General features: G+C 54.5%; 1 protein-coding gene across 1 annotated transcript in view; it reads left to right on the forward strand.

The window, feature by feature from the left end:
• Positions 1–7,772, forward strand: part of KANSL1 (KAT8 regulatory NSL complex subunit 1) — a 90,230-nt gene continuing 82,458 nt past the window's right edge. The window contains exon 1 of the mRNA XM_082778913.1: positions 1–174. The gene's annotated coding sequence lies outside the window, so the exon portion shown is untranslated. The remainder of the gene's footprint in view (positions 175–7,772) is intronic.

A 7,772-nucleotide genomic window follows, 5' to 3' on the forward strand; every position in this document is an offset into this window, starting at 1 on the left:
GGGGCGTTTGGGACCCCCCCACCCGCGCTGCTGCTCGCCCCCAGGAATTGGGGATCCCCCCCCCGCCAACGCTGCTCAGCGACCCCCTGGAATTTGGGATCCCTCCCTTGAACGCTGCTGGTCACCCCCCGGCCGCAGGTGGTGAGGATGGGGCTCGCCGGCATGGCCAGCCAGGTAGGGCCCCCCCCCAATCCCACCCGACCGCAGGAATTTCGGTCTCACCGCCTGCAAAGCGACCCGAGCTGGGTGGGCTGCGCTGGGCTTTTGGGCTCCCGTTTGGTTTCTGGTGGTGTGGGGCCCGTCTGGCCCCCCGCAGTGGTTTCCTGGTGAATGCTGAAGTTTAAGATGCGGGGGCAGGACAAAACAGGGCCGTGTTCTGTGTCTGAGGGGTGTTTCCCTCAAAAGTGGTCTGTGCCGCCTAGACCTGTGCCCCCACACGTAGGGAGGAGATGTGCAGCCTCCTCTTGGGAACCTGTCTGTGTGTCCTGGTACTGCCTGTCCGCGTGCACAGCAGCACCAGGGCACCGAGGTGGGACTTGCCTAGAAAAAGGAAAATCTTCTGCTCCTCGTACTATGTGCATACCTAAAGCCCAGGCTCACAGCTGGCAGATCCTCCTTGTTTGCTGCCATAGCCTGGTTTATCAGAGTTCTGTGTGCACCTGTCAGAGCAGTCTAAGGGATTTGGCTTTCCCCCATGAAAACTGAGGGTCTTAACTTGGCTTTTATTTTTTCCATGGACAAGTCTGATCGCCTTTCCGTGCCTCTGCAAAGTGACCGAAGAGCTTCTGGGTCTGGAGCGGAGGGCCGTGAGGACTTGCTGATGCTTGCTTTGAAAAGTCACCTGTTATCTTGCAACTCTTATTACGGGGTAAACACTTAGGTGCAGCAATCGAGTTATGTGGATCTGGGTAAAGCCTAAAGTGGAATGCTGAAGGGGAGGACGTTTTCCTCCTCACGTAAGTCTGTAAGCCAAAACAGCCTGACTTTAGCCCAGTTACGAAGGGCTGAATTTAGACAAATTCTTTTGGAATGGGAAAACCCAAAATCTTTACTCAGTCCTTTCACGCTGACATTAGACAAATCTGCTCTGGTATCTGATTTCCAGTTGGCTGACGAAACAAGCAGAGGCTCTTATTCTGTGTGTACATAATAACAGCAAATCGTTGTGTGGGCTTTAAAAAGGAAACTAAGGCTCTGATACAAGTTCTGGAGGTTATCGCTCAGTTTCCCAGAAATCGCAGTGCCTACAGCTCCTGCTGGAGCGATGGGAAGCCAGGAAGTGGCTTCTCTGGAAATCAGTCCTCACTTCTGCAGGGGTTCATCGTGTGGCTGTGGGGGCTTTGGTGCCTGCATGGCCTTGGGATGTTGTCAGCCCGGGGATTTTCGTGTCCCTGTCAGTGGGCAAGGGTCTGTGGCAGCTGGAGGTGGTGCTGATTTGTGTAATGAAATGTCAGGATCCAAACGTGAGCTCATTACCCTCATGCTCCAGCCTGGAAAAGGCGGATGGGGGGCAGCCAAGTGAAATTGAGGAGTCCTTAAGCCACGGTGAGCCCAAGAGGCAGCATCCATCTCGTGCTGGTGGCCACAAACACTGCAGGTAGCGCCCGCACCGCGCAGCCTGGACCCGTGCCCGGTGGCCCCGGGGAGAACCTCGGCTCCGGGTGCCGGAGGGGTGCAGGAGGCACCCGCTTCTTCCCGCAGAGCAGCTCGGGAGCGGGCACGCAGGAGGATAAGGTTGGATGCTCTCCACAATCTGTGGCAGGAGCCGAGGGGAAGGAGGTGTGCCCGTGGCAGGTCACGTAGGAGCCTGCTGGAGGGCGTCCCGAGGAGGGTGTGCAGCCAGCCGCTGTGTCGGGCTCTCACGTCCGCTCGGCGCTTTTGCTTGGAGGCATTCAGGAGGAGCTAGGTGGACCTTGCTTTATTTTTTTTTGAGCGCTTGAGTATGTCTTCTGTTCCTGTGCCAATAGCTTTAAACCTTTGGCTAGTGAGTATTTGAATCCTTTTGTGTCCTGCGCTCCTGATTTGGGCTCAAACCGTGGCACCTGATATTGCTGTCACAGCCTGCGTTTGTTTTTTTTATAGTCATAAGGAAAGCAGCTCCATTACAGCCCTTAAGTCTTACAAAGCTCTTTACCTGCTGCTCCTCGGAGGGGAGGGAGGATGTTTTGGAGCAGAGGAGCAGGAGCACCGTGTGTTCTGCCTTCGTGTGGTGGTGGCAGAACTGGGCGACTCGCTGCCTTGGTCTCGCAGCTGTTCCCCTGCAGTTCTGCTGTGCCTGCCTTGCTGTAGGAGGTATCCTGAACAAGGAAAGCATGTAGGGACTTGACTCTTCCCACCGATGATGTCTGGTGTTTTCCTGCATTGCTGCGGGTTTGGAGGCAGGTGGATTTGGCGGAGACTGAGGAAATTGTGTGAAGCACCAAAACCTAGGGCTTGAAGACTGGAAGACTGTTATCTCCGGAACAGAAGTGCTCAGAGCATAGCTAGGTGAGACTTGAGTATGACCAGAGCAGTAAATAGTCAATAACCAGCATATTTGGTTCTGTTTCAGTCTGGTTAAACAGCTGCAGCAGGCGTGGGTCAATAGCAAGGTGTGCTTTTCCCTGAGTCTGGCAATCTAAACAGTAATAGAAACAGAAACTGATTCTGCTGGTAAAAAGGCTGGGAAAGGTGATGTGGTGGAGGGGAAGAGGCCGAGAAATACAAATGGAGACTTCAAACTTCCCTGTCCAGCTTCCAGCAGTGTCCGTGGCTAGAGGCTGGCTTGGTTCTCTGATCAGTCGTTGACTCACAGGAGGACGTGTGAGTGCAGGGCTTGGTGCAGGACAAGGCGGTGAAGGCCTTCTGCAAGCCGTAGGTGTGGCTTGTGGATTTCCTCGCCCAGGATCAAGGGAAATACATTGAGACTTTGCAAGTGGAAGGAAGAAGGGCTGAGCTGCACAGCAGGTACAGGTCTGGCCTTCCCCTCAGCCCCAGACTTCTTGCTACGAGTTGCTGGAATTCCTAACCAGACCTCGCTGGTTCTTCTGAGCTTCTACATGAAGCCTCCCGAGTCTTTGCCCATCATCCAGTGGAGCAGAATGTTGCCCCTAGTTATGGGGACACAAATGTGAGTATTGGGATTTGCAATGTGCTGTCCCCACGCTGTTAGCCTTTGTCTCCTGGTTTGATAAGGCATGGGCTTCTCCGTGGGTAGAGCAGGATCGCATTTCCTTGTCCTTTTATTTCCTCCTTTTTCTCTCCCGTGATATAAAGTACGTGTAAACTGAAATGGAAGGGATGCAACTTGTTCGAAGTGTGCCATTGCCTTACTTACAGATAAACAGCGGAATGATATCATGAAATGCCTGGGATCGTGTGCTGCATGCTGCACAAAACATCACGATTCCCATAATGAAGCATCACCTGAACTCCTGCCATCGTTGTGCTTCTTAAATATCTGAGAAATCCGATGAGATCTGAGGGTTGTTCTTGCCCCTTTTGTGCAGTTCCACGTGCGTGTTTTGAATGGATCTAAGCCAACCTGATAATACTGTTGGTAACTTATGGGGACATAAATGATACAGGGTTACAACTAAATGTAGAACTGGCTGCTTTACCCTCTGCAAGCTGATAAAACCTGGCTATCGGACCCCAGCTGGACTGACAAATTCAGGGTGCTGTTCTGTGAGTACTCGGCCTGCTGTTCTGTGGAAGATCCTCCACTGTTATCCCCAAACTGGTAAAAATAGAGCTTCCCGTGAGGACTTTAAGAAGCGAGGCTTTTCAGTACGTTGGTCTGATGCAACAGTGTGGAGTATTTGAGCAGTTTTTGGCAGGGAGAAACCAACATCCTTGGCAGGGACTCAGAAATACAGTGGCGAAGTTAGTTTGTTACCTTCAGTAAGGAGCCGTACATTCCCAGCCTCTCCTCCTTATGGAAACCATATAAACACATTTTGCAGTTGCAACAGTAATTGATTTAAGATAGTTTCTTACCACATCACTGGCACTGAGTGCTCCTCACCTTCACAACAGGTTAAAACAACCCCCTGGCCTGGGTGATGATAGGACTGCGACCTCGAGTCGTGGTGCTTTGCAGAGCAGGCTCTCCGCTGTGGGAACAAACAGCACGCGTTGTCCTCGCAGTGAGGGGTTTCTGCATCAAATGACTCGATCCGGATCACTAACGTGGCTTTCAAACCAGGAATGTCACTTCTGTGGGTCTGCCAGCTTGTTAAGGGAGTGGTGTGTGCTTTTCTTGTTCATACCAAGCAAATTGGAATAGCCACTGACCTCTGACGAGGGTGCAGGTCCGTAGCTCGACCTTGGGGTATTTCAGCAGGACAGATACCCCCCGAGCCCCCCCAGCCTCTGCTCCATCTGCACGTGGCTCTCTTCAAGAGCTCTGCTCTCTTTCTGTCCTTTCTGGTGAGCGTTTTCAGAAGAGCCAGCCGGGGAGTGCTGTGTGTCACAGCTGAGTGCCTTTGGTGCCGTGACTGGACACTTTCTCTGATGTTACAGAAGGGTACTGGAAGTGCAGAGATCGCTGCAAAGGTCTCTTGTTGTTGTTGTTGTTGCAGCTCGTCAGGTTTGAAGCTAAATATAGATGGGTCTTGCATCTCCTGAAGCCTCAGTGGCCGCTGATGTCTGAGATCGTTAGATGTTTTAACAAAAAATGGCAAAGTTGCAAACCAGCATGTGCAAAAAATGCAGTTATATCTGGAGCAGTGTCTGTAGGGAGTCGTGTCACCATGTCCCTTGGTGGTCACTGCTTTCCCTGCTGTGATAAGATGCTTCTCAAGCTGATCTGGGGTCTTTGCATGCTCTGAAGTCTCCCTCCATGTGCCCTAGCTTATTTGTTAGTATGTTTTGTTGAATTAATAGTTGTATATGCACACCAAGCTTGTACCTGCCTTAGAAATCTAACAGTCAAAGCAAATCACGAGGATTAATAGGTAAAGGATGTGTGTGTGTGGGGGGAAATAAGGTAGCAATTGGGTACACCGGGTATGGAGCCCTGTGGCTTGTGTGTTTTGTAGGAGAGGAGGGCTTCAAAGAAAGGTTTCCAAGCTGATGCTGTAAAGGCTTTGGGTTCGGCACTGAGAGCACCTCCTGATCGTGTGGGGTGTCAGCAGGAGCAGTGAGCCTGTCTGGGGTACTCGTGGACAGGGCAGTTGGCTCTGCTGGTAGAGCAGGGATGGGGCTGTTGGCTGAGAGCCCTTTGGGGACGTTGCCAGCTGAGCTGTGACTCGAGGTGTGGGCTCGTGCCCGACGGGAGCAGCTGGGTGACAGGGAGGAGGCTGCAGTGCTCTTCTGAATGGGAAGGCTATAAAAAGGTACGTGGCAAAGGCCAGAGTCGTGTTATTTTGGACTGCACAGAAATTTTTGCTTCATCATCTCCTGCTCAGGGTGACTGGTGAAAGCCGTGGGTATGGCTGTGCTGCAAGAGAGCCCAGATCTGCAGCAGCCTGCCAGGCTGGGGTCAGCTTGTGGTTGTTCTTGCCTCAATTAGCAGAATTCGGCAGTGCAGAACGAGTAAAAGATGAAAAACCTCATTGCACAGGCTTCTTAAATTTTAAACTTCCTCTACAACTGATTGCTAAAGCCTTCCTCTCCCTCTTTTCTGGTATATAGATGCATGTGTTGCTACTGGTTTTCAGCTGAACTGAGTTCTAGGCAGACTTCTAAAAAATAAGAGAGAGTTTTGCTCTTGTAAGGGGCTGGTATCTTGGCTTCTTAAAGAGTTGCCCAAATGTGGTGGGGAGAAACAGGCCAGGAGGAAGCAAGAAGCTGCTGAGTTCACCATGTGGCAGCCTTTCAAAAATAGCACTTTGGGAACCTGTCAGAAGGGAGCTCGTTCTGCGTGCTCTGCTTCTGCACTGCCATGGGGCTGCTGCTAACACACGGTCCCCATGTCCTTCTTGGCACTGTTTCACCATTCACTTAGAGACCAGGTCGAGATCTCTGGAGTAATTTTTCAAGGTTCTGTGTGGAATTGCTGAGATAGGAGAGCTGCTCCGTTAGGACAGGGCCATTGAGGTCAGCCAGGGAGGGAGGACAGCGAGGGACGGAGCACCCACAGGAGCAGGGCGAGTTGTCTGGGCATCAAAACCAGCACTGGGCTGCGCTGTCCTACACTGGACGGTCTTCCTGAGAAACACTGAGACACGTGATAAGCTTTGCGGGTTTGTGTTGGGCAGCAGACAGCATCTGGCTGCATTTCCCCTTGTCTGGTGGTGGATTTGAAGCAAAGAGGGGGCAATAAACTTGTCTGGGTGAGCTGCTGCTTGCAGGTCTGGCTCTGGTCCAGTTGCCCACGCTGGCTGTGGATACAATATTTGCAGGTCTTACCTAATTCTGCAGTCAAAACAGTGTCACTTTGAGGTTTTATTTTATTTTTTTGTTTTAAGATGACTCCTTAGGGTGAGGACACCTCTCTGCTGGTGTACAGCAGCGTGCCCTGCTGTGGCTCGTTCCCTTTGCAGGCAGACGGCGAGGATACAAAGCACCTTTCTGCTGGCATAACTGCAATCCTACTGTAGGGGCAGCATAGCAGGAGCGAGGGGAAGGTCGTGTGTTAGCCTAAACGGCTACGGGATCAAACCCAGCGCGCAGACCCGCCTGGAGGGGGACAGTGGCCTTGTCCAGCAGCAATATTCAGCTTGGGGGCCCTCAGAGGGCGTCAGATGAGCGAGTTTTCGTTAGTTCTGGCTGTGTGGGACATGGGTCTGCGTCACCCTCGTGCTGTGGCAAAGCTGAAGGTCAAAGAGGCGTGAGGTGTGCGCAGCGCCCGGTCCGGGCTGTTTGGGCACAGCCGGGTGGGTCCCGGCAGCCGGCTGGTCCCGGGGGGACTGGGTGTGCTGGGATGAAGTGGGAGGGGAGGGATCTGTATCGTCATGTGTGGAAAATTTGTTTTGTGCTGGCTGCGGAAAGGGCTCGCCAGGCTTTCTGTCCGTGCTGAGTGTTTGTGGGGTTGGCTGTGGGGTCAGGCCCCGACCCTCGGCATCAGGGGCTGCGGGACCCCCAGTGGGGGCTGTGGGACCCCCTGTGCAGGACGGCCTGGGGAGGCCGGTGTGGCCCCCCATGAGGTGTGGGTTGATGTTTTGGGGTCAGTTGGTGCCCCTCAGGCTTTGGGGACCCTGAGGAGCAGCAGCAGGGGTGGAATTTTTGGAAATAACACCTGGTGGGTGCATGGGGGGTGGGAGTGCGGTGGGCAGAGAGGGCTGAGGAGCGGTGTTTTGGGTGAAAACGCTTAAAACGCTGAAAGTTCCTGCGGCGGGGCCGGGATGGTTCCTCCCTTCCCCCTCCCCTCCCCTCCTTCCTCCCTTCCCCTCCCCTCCGCACGTGTCGAGCCGTGAGGGGATGGGGGGGGCACCTCACGCGGACTACATTTCCCATCACCCCCCTCGCCGCCCACATGCCCTGAGCGGGAAGGGCGGAGGGGAGGAGGGAGAGTGGGGGGGGGGGGGGGGAAGGCAAACAGGCGCGCCACAGCGCATGCGCCCCGCTCCCCGCGGGCGGGGCGGGGCGGGCGCCCCCTAGCGGGCGGCGGCGGGGCGGCGGGCGGACAATAGGCGGCGGGCCCCGCCCCTTCCCTTCCCCTCCCCTCCCCCCCTCCTCCCCGCTTTGCCCCCCCCCGTTTTATTTTATTTTTTAATTTTTCCCCCCCCCCCCCCCCTCCCGCACTGCAGCTCCTCGGCACGACGGCGGCGGGAGCTCGGCGGGGCCCCCTGGCTGCGGGCGGCCGGGCGCGGTACGCACGGCGACCGGCGGGGGCGCTGCGGTGCCCC

The sequence above is a fragment of the Aythya marila genome (assembly GCF_965140915.1).
Source record: "Aythya marila genome assembly, chromosome: 25".
Taxonomy (NCBI): Eukaryota; Metazoa; Chordata; class Aves; order Anseriformes; family Anatidae; genus Aythya; species Aythya marila.